Source organism: Haematobia irritans, chromosome 1, assembly GCF_050003625.1.
Source record: "Haematobia irritans isolate KBUSLIRL chromosome 1, ASM5000362v1, whole genome shotgun sequence".
NCBI classification, from domain to species: Eukaryota; Metazoa; Arthropoda; class Insecta; order Diptera; family Muscidae; genus Haematobia; species Haematobia irritans.
In genome coordinates, this window is record NC_134397.1 from 233,449,079 (window position 1) to 233,461,337 (window position 12,259).

A 12,259-nucleotide genomic window follows, 5' to 3' on the forward strand; every position below is an offset into this window, starting at 1 on the left:
TAAAAAATATGATTAAAAAAAATAATAATAAAAAAATTGCAGCTTGTGAGATTTGAACCGGCGTTCTTTATTTTGTCATACATACATAATCAAGATCATCTCAGGAAGTAGTTAGAATGTCATGGCGTGTTCATATCACAAACATTGGAGTAGATGTTTTGATGCATGGTGTTCAGTGCACAGAAAAAAAAAGTGTCTCGTAAATTTAAGAAGATTTTTACAATAATTTATTACAAGAATTTTCCGGAATTTTAGTTCATTTTTCGTATCTTCAACGAAAATTAACTACTCGAAAGGAAATTTTACAAATTCTAAGTAGCAATCGTTTAGTTCATGGCCTACAAAATACGATGGAAATTTCCTTAAAAAATTTCTTAACTGGTAGTTAAAAATTCGTTTGTTATGCTATAAAACTACTTGTGAAATGTAAAGTATTTTCTAAATAATAAGTGCAATTTACTATAAGATTTTTTTGTATGAGAAAATATTTTTTTACGAAATATGAACTTGAAAGTGGATAGGAATTTCTTATTGACAATTCCTATAGTTAATAATTGTTGGTAAAAAATTACCCAATGAAATATTTTTAGTTCACATGTAATTAAATTTATAGACATTTTCGTCAAAAATGGTAGATAACATTTCATGAAAATTTTGCAAATTTTAAGTTAAACGTTTCATCGTTCATAAACTGGTGTGCCTTTACGAATATTATTCTTAGAGTAAATTGTCAGCAGATGCTATGAACTAATGCATAGTACAGAGATCTTTATCGGCATAGTGGAATGTGATTAATGTAAAGATGATGTTACTTGAGTTTTGTTGTGTATACATGAGCGTGGGGTTGTTTTTATTTTTGTCCATTTAGTGGTTTGTGTGTGTGTGTTTGTTATTCGCGGATGGTTTATTTGGCTGGATGAGGTGTTGTTTTCAATAAAGGCACATGTTTTTTTTTTTTTTTTGTTGTAGGAATGTTTTGGCTTTGCTTGGTTTTGTTTGGCATGCTTCAGTTGTATAGTTGGCGTTGGCGTGGGCTGTTGCATCTTTTTAGCTGGTATGCAACAAGGGAATATAAAGACATGGAATATTTTGGATTTTTGAGACATATATTGGTGTTTGTTAATTAAACCTTTTAAATGAAAGTTATTAATATTTTATCAGTAGTTTAGAAAAAAGTTATTAAGAATATTTAGGAAAATATGTTGAAAGTGTATTGAAATTTTTATTATTCTATGTAAAAAAATAATATTCAATTCCAGATGAATTTGGAAAATTTTTGTTATATCTCAGCGTATAGTTTATTCATAAATTGGTAAGTATTTTTTTAATATGACTTTCTTTTAAAAAGAATATTTTTATGTATATTATTATTTGTTAATTAATTTTTTTTGGAAACCAGTTTAATGTTTTTCTTTGTTGTAAAAACAATATTAAATTTCAGAGCAACTCCAGATGGATTCGAACAAATTTAAAAAATAGAGAATTGGTAAGTTTTCTTTTAAAAATTGCCTTTTTTTGACTAGAATATTTACGTTTTTATGACCTTTTTATCATCAAAATTACAGGTTTTTAATACCTTATTTTAGTATTCCTTTAATCAAATTTTTTGGAAACCAATGTAATATTTTTAATGTAAAAACAAATATTTAATTTCAGAATAACCCCTTGAAAATTTGGACAAATTTTTAGTACTCCTTTGCCTGTAATTTAATAGTGAATTGGTAAGGATTCTTTAACTTTCTTTTAACCCTGGACAGTCATCCTTATTTTTTGTACATTAACGTCATCCTTCGTCATGTTGACTACGGCTGATTTCAAGACGCTATAATTTTCATCGTGAGCGAAAAAGTGAACCAAACTTGAATTTATTTTCTTATTCAATTTGGTTTTAAGTAGTATAAAACAAAAATTCGTAAAACGGTCGAATTAGTATAACTTAAATTTACCATTTCCCAATAGACTAAAATGCATTTTAAATCGAAAATGAAATTACGTGTCGTCATTTTCACGAATGATGACTGTCTAGGGATATCAAGAATATTTGGTTTTTTATGCATTTTATTATTTTTTTTTGTCATTAGATTTTTTGAAAACCTATTTAATAATGTTATTTAATGTAAAAAATAAATATTTAATTTCAGAGTAACCCAAATAAATTTGGACAACTTTTTATATTTCCCCTCAGCGTACAATTTAATAGAGAATTGGTAAGTTTTATATTAAAACTTTGGCTTTCTTTCAACTAGAATATTTATTTTATTATATTCTTCACATCGATAACAACACAGTTTTATGAGTTTATTTAGAATACTTCATTATTTCTCTAATTGTTTCAGGTACAAATTTTATGAGATACGTTTTCCAAAGAAAAGTTGAATTCCTTACACCATTTGATAAAATGCCCCCAAATATGGTAAGTTACAAGCTAAAATGAAGAATTAAAAATTATACCTCATTACATGGTGCTAATTTTTAACAATTTTCATTATTGTTTCCATTTTTTTCCAGCAATATATGTGAAAAAATTACTCACGATGAATAAAAAAAGGATAAGTCAAAATGTCCAAACAGCGGGTTCAAATGAACTACTCTCTGTTCTACGTGGTCATCATTTTTATTCACAAACAACATTGTATTATGATCTTTCATCATAAGTTTTTATAATAAAGTACTTTTGATTAAAGAAAGTTTAATTTTAGTGTATGAAAATTTTCATAATAGGAAAACGGTTTGTTGTTCCTTTAATTATTTAATTTCTCTGTATTGTGGAATGATTGATTTAAAAATAGTTTAGTCGTCGACATTTTAAAGAGACTGTTAACCAATTTTTATTATCAGGTTTCCCACAAAATAAGCAAGTAAACCAAAATAATACTGACTTTTTAACTTGGTAGGGGTATATAAATCTTATGGTGTTGTAAAAATGAACTAAAATACAATGTTATAGATGAACTAAAATTTAAGAGAATTATAAACTAGACAAGTTGAAAATAATCTTAAGGGCTAAATCATGGTCAATATTACTACAGTTTAGTTCATTTTGCAATGGAAAAGGGTTCACTGTTTTTTCAGTGTGGCGTTTGTGGCTGAGTGTGCTAAAGCATTCTGTTGTGATGCCAACAGACCTAGGTTCAACCCCCGGTGGAAGCGAAGATGTTTTTCAATTTGTAAAAACTAGATAATAAGAAAATAAAAGTGTAACAAAAAATACCGATAAAAATAAAAAGTGAAATTGAAAAAAATGATTTTTTTAGTTTCTTAAATTTCGCCATCCAAACGAACTTCTAAGGCAGAACTTCTCAAGCAATGCAAAGGACCAAAAATGGAGTACTTCGGTGTTATGGCAAGCCCATGTAAAATTCATTGGAGATAATCCAAGTTGGCACTACTTCCGGATCAAAAATTGGGAATCCAAACCACTTTTGTCGAAGCTCTTTTTTTGCTGGGAAGTTAGTACATACACAGAAAAAAATTTCACGAAAATTTTTACAATTAATGTCCTAATTGAGTTTTAAAAACTATTCAATTAAAAATAATTGATTCATCAATTTTTTTAATTGAAACAAATATCAATCACAAAAATCAATAGTATCAATTAATTTTTTTAATGACCTTCAATTAATTTTTTAATTGATGCTATCATTTCAACTAAAAAATTAATTGGATTAATTTATTTCGTAATTGAATCAGAAAACATGTTTTTGTGTGTATGTTTGCAACAACCAGAAGGAGACGAGATAGACATATGGTGTCTTTGGCAATATTACTCAGGGCCGGCTCCAGTGACGATCTAGCCATGCCCGTCTGTCCATCTGCCCGTCCGTTTGTCTGTGAACACATTTTTGTAATGAAAGTGTTGGTGGCAGTTTTGGTCCAATCAACTTCCTTCTAAAATTGCCACTGCTAAGTCCATAACTTGTAAAAATGACTCCAATTTTGCCAAGTTGCGTAAAAATTGTTTCACATTTTATACCCTGCGTCACACTGGGGAACAGGGTATTATAAGTTAGTGCATATGTTTGCAACACCCAGAAGGGGACGAGATAGACATATGGTTTCCTTGGCAATATTGCTCAGGGCGGGTCCCTGAGCAATATTGCCTAGCCATGTTCGTCTATCTGTGAACATATTTTTGTGATCAATGTCTAGGTCGCAATTTTAATGTAATCGACTTCAAATTTGGGCCAAGCATGTGTTTTGGGTCAGAATATAACTCTATTGATTTTGGAAGAAATCGGTTCAGATTTAGATATAGCTCCCATAGATATCTTTCGCCCGATATGCACTTATTTGGCGCATAATGCCAAAGTTTTACCCCAATTTACTTGAAATTTTGGCATTGGGCTCTGGAAAATTTCAAAAAAAATAATAAAATCTAACTACAAAGAACTATTTTTTATTGCAATAAAAATAAGTTAAATTTAGCTTTAGTAAAATGTAATTACAAAATATGATTGAAATCAGTTCAAATTTAGATATAGCTCCCATATATCTTTCACTTAATATGCACTTATTTGGCCCCAGATGCCAGAGTTTTACCCTATTTTGCTTGAAATTTGGCATTGGGCTGTGGGAAATTTCGCAAAGAACTATTTTTTTTTTTGCAATAAAAATAAGTTAAATTTAGCGTTAGTTTAACTATGGAATTCTTTTTTTCAGTGTAGAAAAACTAAAAGCCGAAAATGAATCACCACGACAATGCAAGCTCTCACACATCGGCTCAAGCAGCTGCATTTTTGAGCACTCAAAACATCGATTTGATGGGTCATCCGCCGTATAGACACCGACTTACTTCTTTTTAGTCCCGTACGTAAAAAATATTATGAGCGGTCAACGTTTTTCGATACCAGAAAATGCGGTTGATGCGTTCAGAATTCATGTTGTGGAGACACCTACATCAGAATGGAAAAAAGTGCTTTGACAATTGATCCATACCCATCCAAAAGTGTACACAAAAAATATATCACCAAAACATTTTCAATTAAAAAGTTGATTAAAGTTGAAAAAATTTTCAATTAGTAAATTAAGTCATACAATGAACTTTTTATTCAAGAAAGATTAAATTGTTAATTAAAAAATTAATTGATTCAATTAACTTTTGAATCAAACCCGGAAGACTAAGTCAGTTAAAAATGGTGATGGAATTTTCCTAATTTTTAATTAAAAATTTATTTCAAACAATTCAAAAAAAATTAATTGAAATTTGATCGTGAAATCAATTAATTGTTAAATCAATTAAAATGTGATTGATACTATCCTCAATTAAAAACTTTATTGGATCAATTAATTTAGTGATTAACGGCCATTTTCATGTAGCTCCGTTAGACTTTAACTGCCAGTTAACAGAAAGTAAATTGCAATTATATTCTCTCCGGTTAAATTTTACTGAAAAATTTTCGTCAGTTAAGTTCCTAAGTGGCCTATGGAATATAAAAGCAAGATGACAGCTTCGTCTATAATACGTTTTAAAAGTTGGTTAGTTAACGGAACACTAACGGAGCTTTATGAAAATGGGGGTAAATCAGAAAAAATTGTGTATGTATAGATCATAAACAATAAAGTGATTTTCGGTGATTAATATTTGCTTTTGTTCTCTAATCCTGAAAAATAATAGGCATCCCTCGTGTGAAGTAGTGGGAATGCAAATATTTCATTCGTAGATCATAGACGTACAAACAATGCTGACCAATTGGCAAGGTGTCACTCCGATGGACTTTTCAGTATGACGTTGAACGTAGCCATTACACGGGAATTAGTCAAAATTGGAACAGATTATATTGATGCAGGTTGCAACTCGTTTTTGAATGATTTAGAGCAATAGTCAAGGCAAAATGTGTTCATATCTGCTAAACTGAAATTGTCATTTGAATAAATAAAAATTAAGGAATATTTTTCTCACAAAAACTATGGTCGATATGGCACGTGTATATAAAATATATTTTAAGCAAATATAAAATCAAATTTCTTCTCCAGTATCCATTTAAGTACTATGTGTTAAAAATGAATGTGGCAATGAGTATGCTGTACAATAATTATCTACATTTTTGTCAACATTAGCATTTACTAATATTATTTTTTTTAACGTTTTCCAAATATCTTCTCCATCCCTTCATTTGCGTTTTTTTCTCTCTAATGATTGAAGACTTTTTAATTATTTTTTATTATAATTTCAAGAAACATTTCTCATTTCCATTGTCTTGATGTTGTTGCTGAATCCTGGAAGTCCTTATCATTTCCGTTATTTTGTGTCATCCTTAATGTTTGTCGTTTTGTTTCATTTGTCGTCATTGTTACCAAAAAAAATAAAAATTCTTGAAATCTTGTGAAAATCTCGCTCGTTTTTTCTCAACTTTTTGTTGTACCTTTTTCTCTTGGCATTTCTTTGTTTCTTCCGTTTTTGCTTGAATGCATTTTTATTCAGTTTTCGAATGTTCATTGCGAGCATTTGCCGAATGCTCCTTAAGAGGAGAAATCATTAAAAAACGTTAACAAGATTAATGATGTTTCGTCGTTGTTTGCGTTTTTTTTTTTTTTGTTCATTTTCATTTGACGGTTGTTTTTTTTGCCTCTTGTTCGTTTTTCAATTTCAGATAAGGTTAATTATAATATAAATGAATGTTTAAATGTCCCAAAAATTCAAAGAGAATGGGTGTTCTTTTAGAATGGGTCATGGTGTGCGTGTGCAGCAGTGTCCTTTTGCTTATCTGGGATGTCTCAAGAAAATGAATTCATTTTGTTTTATTTTTATTTAATTTCCCTTAATGTTCAGGGGTCATCTCAGAGAATCAGGAAAAGGGAAAACTTCTTAAGAATGAATATTGATAAAAATTTCAATCTCTATAAATATGGAGTTATATGATTTCCTATTTTTAAACAACAAAGGGGAATTTAATTTTCATAGGAATGTGTTATTTTGTAGTAAAAACTGTTTATTAAGTGCGGTCCATAACTTGTAATTTTTCAAAATTCAACAAATTGATTTATTGGAAATTTTCAGGGAAGTTGATCCAGCTAGAAATATTTGTATATCTTTTTGCATATTTGGAAGATAACTTTAAACTTGACAGAATTTTTTGAAAAGCTATTTGAAGAATACTTTCTTCCTGATTTCCTGACACAAGGTAACAAAATTGAACATTTTTGTTTTGAATTGAAATCTATAACAAATATTAACTACTTTGAGGTCGCTGAATCCAAATATGCACTTGGTTTTTTTACTATCAGCTCGTTAAAAATTAAGTCACTGCCGATACATACATTGGAATAACTTCAAAACAGTTCACCATATTAAATTTAAAACAAGTAAGGAAAGTCTGAAGTCGGGCGGAGCCGACTATATTATACCCTGCACCACTTTGTAGTTATAAATTTTCGATTCCATATCACATCCGTCAAATGTGTTGGGGGCTATATATAAAGGTTTGTCCCGAATACATACATTTAAATATCACTCGATCTGGACAGAATTTGATAGACTTCTACAAAATCTATAGACTCAAATTTTAAGTCGGCTAATACACTAGGGTGGAACACAATGTTAGTAAAAAATAATACCCTGTTCCACAGCGTGGCCCAGGGTATAAATAAGGGAAAATTAGAGTCATTTTTACAACTTTTCGACTAAGCAGTGGCGATTTTACAAGGAAAATGTTGGTATTTTTACCATTTTTGTCGAAATCAGAAAAACATATATATGGGAGCTATATCTAACTCTGAACCGATTTCAACCAAATTTGGCACGCATAGCTACAATGCTAATTCTACTCCCTGTGCAAAATTTCAATTAAATCGGAGCAAAAAATTGGCCACTGTGGTCATATGAGTGTAAATCGTGTGAACGATATATGTGGGAACTATATCTAAATCTGAACCGATTTCAATAAAATTTGGCACATTTGACTACACTACTAATTGTACTCCTAGTGCAAAATTTCAACCAAATTGGGGTAAAACTCTGGCTTCTGGGACCGTATTAATCCATATCGGGCGAAAGATATATATGGGAGCTATATCTAAATCTGAACCGATTTCAATAAAATTTGGCACACTTGACTATAGTACTAATTGTTCTTCTTGTGCGAAATTTTAAGCAAATTAGGATAAAACTCTGGCTTCTGGGTCCATATAAGTCCATATCGGGCGAAAGATATATATGGGGGCTATATCTAAATCTGAACCGATTTCTTCCAAAATCAATAGGGTTCTATTCTGACCCAAAACAGGAGCTTGTGCCAAATTTGAGGGCGATTGGTCTTAAACTGCGACCTAGACTTTGATCACAAAAATGTGTTCACAGACAGACGGACGGACAGGCGGACAGAAGGACATGGCCAGATCGACTCAGGGACCCACCGTGAGCATTATTGCCAAAGACACCATGTGTCTATCTCTTTTTGTTTTTTAAAAAATCCTATGAAATAAAACTGACACAAAAACTACAGTTTTGGTCTAGAAACAGTTAGTTACAAAGATTTCAAATAAAATGAGCTTTATTTCATTTTGTCAAACTTTTATTTCAATAACAAAATTTGACAAAATTTTATTTCTAAAAAAAATGTTCTAACAATTTTATTTTTCTAAAAAATTTTGTCAAAACTTCATTTCTGTAAAAAATTTTGTCAAAACTTCATTCCTATAGAAAATTTTGTCAAAATTTTACTTCTATAGAAAATTTTGTCAAAATTTTATTTCTATAGAAAATTTTCTCAAAATTTTAGTTCTATAGATAATTTTCTCAAAATTTTATTTCTGAAGAAAATATTCTCAAAATTTTATTATACCCTGCGCCACACTGTGGAACAGGGTATTATAAGTTAGTGCATATGTTTGTAACACCCAGAAGGAGACGAGATAGACACATGGTGTCTTTGGCAATAATGCTCAGGGTGGGTCCCTGAGTCGATATAACCATGTCCGTCTGTCCGTCTGTCCGTCCGTCCATCCGTCCGTCCGTCCGTCCGTCTGTCTGTGAACACATTTTTGTGATCAAAGTCTAGGTCTCAATTTAAGTCCAATCACCTTCAAATTTGGCACATGTTCCTAATTTGGGTCAGAATAGAACCCTATTGATTTTGGAAGAAATCGGTTCAGATTTAGATATAGCTCCCACATATATCTTTCGCCCGATATGCTTGAAATTTTGTACAAGCATAACACTTAGTCGTATAGTCAAGTGTGCAAAATTTGATTGAAATCGGTTTAGATTTAGATATAGCTCCCATATATATCTTTCGCCCGATATGGACTTATATGGCCCCACAAGCCAGATTTTTGGCCGAATTTGGTTGAACTTTTGCACTAGGAGTACAATTAGTAGTATAGTCAAGTGTGAAAAATTTGATTGAAATCGGTTCAGATTTAGATATAGCTCTCATATATATCTTTCGCCCGATATGGACTAAAGCCAGAGTTTTGGCGCCATTTGGTTGAAATTTTGCACTAGGAGTACAATTAGTAGTGCAGTCAAGTGTGCAAAATTTGATTGCAATCGGTTCAGATTTAGATATAGCTCCCATATATATCTTTCGCCCGATATGGACTAATATGGTTATAATAGCCAGAGTTTTGGCCCAATTTGGTTGAAATTTTGCACAGGGAGTAGATTTAGCATTGTAGCTATGCGTGCCAAATTTGATTGAAATCGATTCAGATTTAGATATAGCTCCCATATATATCTTTCGCCCGATATGGACTAATATGGTCCTAGAAGCCAGAGTTTTGGCCCAATTGGTTTGAAATATTGCACTAGGAGTACAATTAGTAGTGCAGTTAAGTGTGCAAAATTTGATTGCAATCGGTTCAGATTAGGTATAGCTCCCATATATATCTTTCGCCCGATATGGACTAATATGGTTCTAATACCCAGAGTTTTGGCCCAATTTGGTTGAAATTTTCCACAGGGAGTAGATTTAGCATTGTAGCTATGCGTGCCAAATTTGATTGAAATCGGTTCAGATTTATATATAGCTCCCATATATAGCTTTCGCCCGATTTACACTCATATGACCATAGAGGCCAATTTTTTACTCCGATTTAGTTGAAATTTTGCACAGGGAGTAGAATTAGCATTGTTGCTATGCGTGCCAAATTTGGTTGAAATCGGTTTAGATTTAGATATAGCTCCCACATATATGTTTTTCTGATTTCGACAAAAATGGTGAAAACACCAACAATTTCCTTGTAAAATCGACACTGCTTAGTCGAAAAGTTGTAAAAATGACTCTAATTTTCCTAAACTTCTAATACATATATATATCGAGCGATAAACCATAAATAAAGTTTTGAAAAGTTTCCTTAAAATTGCTTCAGATTTAAATGTTTCCCATATTTTTTTACTAACATTGTGTTCCACCCTAGTGCATTAGCCGACTTAAATTTTGAGTCTATAGATTTTGTAGAAGTCTATCAAATTCTGTCCAGATCGAGTGATATTTAAATGTATGTATTTGGGACAAACCTTTATATATAGCACCCAACACATTTGACGGATATGATATGGTATCGAAAATTTAGATCTACAAAGTGGTGCAGGGTATAATATAGTCGGCCCCGCCCGACTTTAGACTTTCCTTATTTGTTTTTATAGAAAATTTTGTCAAAATTTTATTTCTATAAAAAATTTTGTCAAAATTTTATTTCTATAAAAAATTTTCTCAAAATTTTATTTCTGTAAAAAAATTTCTCAAAATTATATTTCTGTAGAAAATTTTCTCAAAATTTTATTTCTGTAGAAAATTTTGTCAACATTTTATTTCTATCGAAAATTTTATTTCTATAGAAAATTTTTTCAAAATTTTATTTCTATAGAAAATTTTGTCAAAATTTTATTTCTATAGATAATTTTGTCAAAATTTTATTTCTGAAGAAAATATTCTAAAAATTTTATTTTTATAGAAAAATTTGTCAAAATTTTATTTCTATAGAAAATTTTGTCAAAATGTTATTTCTATAGATAATTTTGTCAAAATTTTATTTCTATAGACAATTTTCTCTAAATTTTATTTCTGAAGAAAATATTCTAAAAATTTTATTTTTATAGAAAATTTTGTCAAAATTTTATTTCTATAGAAAATTTTGTCAAAATTTTATTTCTATAGAAAATTTTGTCAAGATTTTATTTCTATAGAAAATTTTGTCAAGATTTTATTTCTATAGACAATTTTCTCTAAATTTTATTTCTGAAGAAAATTTTGCCAACATTTTATTTCTAAAAAAATTTTTTTCAAAATTTTATTTTTATAGAAAATTTTGTCAACATTTTATTTCTATAGAAAAAATTTTATTTCTTTACATAAAAAACTTCTCTTTATTTCAATGGAAAAAAATTTCAAAATGTTATTTTTAAAGAAAATTTTCTCAAAATTTCTGTAGAATTTTCTGTAGATATAAAATTTTGACAAAATTTTATTTTTATAGTAAATTTTGTCAAATTTTGTTTCTATAGAAAATGTTGACAAAATTTTATTTCTATAAAAAATTTAGTCTACATTTTATTTCTGCAGAAAATTTTGTCAAAACATTAGTTCTATAGAAAATTGTTTCAAAATTAAATTTCTACAGAAAATTTTCTCAAAGTTTTATTTCTATAGAAAATTTTGCCAACATTTTATTTCGGTAGAAAATTTGGTCAAAATTTTATTTCTATAGAAAATTTTGCCAAAATTTTATTTCTATAGAAAATTTTGTCAAAATTTTATTTCTATAGAAAATTGTCTAAACATATTATTTTTATTAGTTCTACATATTCCAAAAAACATCACTTTCACGATTTTGTATAACTCTCAGTGACCCAGTTCAATGCACTACATGACCCTTCCGCATCGTATTACTCTGTGAAGACAAAGTGATCCGGCAAACCAAACAACCAAGAGACCACAAAAAGGGCGACAAGTGCAACAGTGTGCTACGAGACCAGTACCCAACTAAAATCCATAAATTTCCACCTTGTCAACTTTTGATATTAATAAATTACCAACAAAGAGCATAATTAATTAAATTTGTAGCCCAGTGACTTCTGTTGGCTGCATGTATGCTGCATGGACTCGGGTGAATTCTTTTTGAATGTCTCTTCTATTGGCCAATAGGTAAGACTAAGGCAGGATGAAATGCAATTGCAATTGGATTCAAGTCAGCATAGCCTGGAGCATAGATCTTCTTCAATTATAAAAGGCGGACTGTGTACATGTGTATGACTCAATTCAAGGGTTGAGCTATATCTTCGTGCAACAATGCATCTTAAGAAATTTTACGCATATTCCCA

At 30.1% G+C, this 12,259-nt stretch overlaps 1 long non-coding RNA gene across 1 annotated transcript; it reads left to right on the top strand.

The window, feature by feature from the left end:
- The first annotated feature begins 2,138 nt into the window (after positions 1 to 2,138).
- Positions 2,139 to 2,637, top strand: LOC142219546 (uncharacterized). Its single transcript, XR_012717626.1, has 3 exons — positions 2,139 to 2,207; positions 2,337 to 2,413; positions 2,509 to 2,637. It is a non-coding gene; the product is annotated as an uncharacterized LOC142219546 (long non-coding RNA).
- The last annotated feature ends 9,622 nt before the right edge of the window (positions 2,638 to 12,259 follow it).